Source organism: Bufo gargarizans, chromosome 8, assembly GCF_014858855.1.
Source record: "Bufo gargarizans isolate SCDJY-AF-19 chromosome 8, ASM1485885v1, whole genome shotgun sequence".
NCBI classification, from domain to species: Eukaryota; Metazoa; Chordata; class Amphibia; order Anura; family Bufonidae; genus Bufo; species Bufo gargarizans.
In genome coordinates, this window is record NC_058087.1 from 185830378 (window position 1) to 185834467 (window position 4090).

General features: G+C 29.5%; 1 protein-coding gene across 4 annotated transcripts in view; it reads left to right on the forward strand.

Annotated features, from left to right (window-relative positions):
* Positions 1-209: 209 nt before the first annotated feature.
* The window catches only part of LOC122945044 (NXPE family member 4-like), a 24831-nt gene continuing 20950 nt past the window's right edge, over positions 210-4090 (forward strand). For all 4 annotated transcript variants that reach the window (XM_044303865.1, XM_044303864.1, XM_044303866.1 and 1 more), the window contains exon 1: positions 210-447. The gene's annotated coding sequence lies outside the window, so the exon portion shown is untranslated. The remainder of the gene's footprint in view (positions 448-4090) is intronic.

Here is a 4090-nt window from a genome sequence, read left to right on the forward strand (position 1 = left end):
TAAATCTTCATAGTTGTCGGCTTGTTCTGTAAATTACATGATGCGAGTCCTCAAACAATCCATGTTAATTCCAGGATATTTTGGGTCCTTGGCCGGACAGTGCCCACTCCCTATAAGTCCTCTGGTGCCTGGGTGTTGTTTGCTGTACGGTGTCATTTATAGTCCTTATTACAGCACATGTCTTTTTCGTCTCGTGGAAGGTGAGGGAAGGCTTGCATCTCCTGTAAATCTTCTCCCGTGTTATTAAGCAGCATCTTTCTGTGATGATCGAGTCGTCCTGTGATCTTCAGGACACGTAAACTCTGCTGCTGCCTGAGCAGGTTGGACTTGATAGTAATATACAAAGTACAAGCCCTGTGCATCCAGGTGGAGAGCAGTGACGGGGAAGAAGGCGGACATGTCAGCCGGGAGCGAGCGAGGAACACTGGGCTGACGAGCGGAGCTCAGGTAATCCACCCAGGGAAGGGCAGGAATCGGAATTATTATTATTATTATCAGGATTGTTACTTTGTATCCATAGAGGTGTAAACAGAGATGATCCTTAGAGGGATGATCAGAAGATGATTGGGGTAGTTACTGTCTATCTTTACTGTAATAACATGGGTATATATATGTACTGTATATACTCTCCTATATACTCTATATACTCTATATGTACTGTATATACTCTCCTATATACTCAAATACTCTATATATACTGTATATACTCTCCTATATACTCAAATACTCTATATATACTGTATATACTCTCATATATACTCAAATACTCTATATACTGTATATACTCTCCTATATACTCAAATACTCTATATATACTGTATATACTCTCCTATATACTCTATATACTCTATATATACTGTATATACTCTCCTATATACTCAAATACTCTATATATACTGTATATAATCTCCTATATACTCTATATATACTGTATATATGCTCCTATATACTCTATATATACTGTATATACTCTCCTATATACTCAAATACTCTATATATACTGTAATTACTCTCCTATATACTCAAATACTCTATATATACTGTATATACTCTGCTATATACTCTATATATACTGTATATATGCTCCTATATACTCTATATATACTGTATATACTCTCCTATATACTCTATATACTCTATATACTGTATATACTCTCCTATATACTCAAATACTCTATATATACTGTGTATACTCTCCTATATACTCAAATACTCTATATATACTGTATATACTCTCCTATATACTCAAATACTCTATATATACTGTATATACTCTCCTATATACTCTATATACTCTATATATACTGTATATACTCTCCTATATACTCAAATACTCTATATATACTGTATATAATCTCCTATATACTCTATATATACTGTATATACTCTTCTATATACTCAAATACTCTATATATACTGTATATACTCTCCTATATACTCAAAAACTCTATATATACTGTATATACTCTCCTATATACTCAAATACTCTATATATACTGTATATACTCTCCTATACACTCAAATACTCTATATACTGTATATACTCTCCTATATACTCAAATACTCTATATATACTGTATATACTCTCCTATATACTCTATATACTCTATATATACTGTATATACTCTCCTATATACTCAAATACTCTATATATACTGTATATAATCTCCTATATACTCTATATATACTGTATATACTCTCCTATATGCTCAAATACTCTATATATACTGTATATACTCTCCTATATACTCAAATACTCTATATATACTGTATATACTCTCCTATATACTCTATATACTCTATATATACTGTATATACTCTCCTATATACTCAAATACTCTATATATACTGTATATACTCTCCTATATACTCTATATACTCTATATATACTGTATATACTCTCCTATATACTCAAATACTCTATATATACTGTATATGCTCTCCTATATACTCTATATAATGTATATACTCTCCTATATACTCAAATACTCTATATATACTGTATATACTCTTCTATATACTCAAATACTCTATATATACTGTATATAATCTCCTATATACTCTATATATACTGTATATATGCTCCTATATACTCTATATATACTGTATATACTCTCCTATATACTCTATATATACTGTATATATGATCCTATATACTCTATATATACTGTATATACTCTCCTATATACTCAAATACTCTATATATACTGTATATGCTTTCCTATATACTCTATATACTGTATATACTCTCCTATATACTCAAATACTCTCCTATATACTCAAATACTCTATATATACTGTATATACTCTCCTATATACTCAAATACTCTAAATATACTGTATATAATCTCCTATATACTCTATATATACTGTATATATGCTCCTATATACTCTATATATACTGTGTATACTCTCCTATATACTCAAATACTCTCCTATATACTCAAATACTCTATATATACTGTAATTACTCTCCTATATACTCAAATACTCTATATATACTGTATATACTCTCCTATATACTCTATATATACTGTATATATGCTCCTATATACTCTATATATACTGTATATACTCTCCTATATACTCTATATATACTGTATATACTCTCCTATATACTCTATATATACTGTATAAACGCTCCTATATACTCTATATATACGGTATATACTCTCCTATATACTCAAATACTCTATATATACTGTATATACTCTCCTATATACTCTATATACTCTATATATACGGTATATACTCTCCTATATACTCAAATACTCTATATATACTGTATATACTCTCCTATATACTCTATATATACTGTATATATGCTCCTATATACTCTATATATACTGTATATATGCTCCTTTATACTCTATATATACTGTATATACGCTCCTATATACTCTATATATACTGTATATACTCTCCTATATACTCTATATATACTGTATATATGCTCCTATATACTCTATATATACTGTATATACTCTCCTATATACTCTATATACTCTATATATACTGTATATACTCTCCTATATACTCAAATACTCTATATATACTGTGTATACTCTCCTATATACTCAAATACTCTATATATACTGTATATACTCTCCTATATACTCAAATACTCTATATATACTGTATATACTGTCCTATATACTCTATATACTCTATATATACTGTATATACTCTCCTATATACTCAAATACTCTATATATACTGTATATAATCTCCTATATACTCTATATATACTGTATATACTCTCCTATATACTCAAATACTCTATATATACTGTATATACTCTCCTATATACTCAAAAACTCTATATATACTGTATATACTCTCCTATATACTCAAATACTCTATATATACTGTATATACTCTCCTATATACTCTATATACTCTATATATACGGTATATACTCTCCTATATACTCAAATACTCTATGTATACTGTATATACTCTCCTATATACTCTATATATACTGTATATATGCTCCTATATACTCTATAGATACTGTATATATGCTCCTATATACTCTATATATACTGTATATACTCTCCTATATACTCTATATATACTGTATATATGCTCCTATATACTCTATATATACTGTATATACTCTCCTATATACCCTATATATACTGTATATATTTACACAGTCATTTTTATGCCAACGACCCTAACAATCCTACAGTTTCATCATCATAGCTGTGTACAGTTTTACAGTTTTTTGCCCTTTTGGGTACATAGAAATTTAGATTTTTATAACAGGTTATAATGGTGCAATGTAAAAGAAAAAAGTTATTTACACGGTTCACAGTTGACGAGGATGATGGGGGTGAAACAAAGACATTCCCACCTTCAGTTTTACCTCTTACCATTGCAAGAAGGGGTTAAACTGAAGGGAAAAAAAAGCATGTAATAAAGATTGTAGTCAGGAGTCACGCCATGGGTTTGAGAGAGACATGAGATTCCGAGTCTCGTGTGTCTTGTAGGTTCTACTGTGTCAACAATAAAGTAGACTTGACTTTGAGTCTTTAGAAATGTCATAATAGATTTGTTTCGAGCAGGAGGTGCCATATTCGATTTA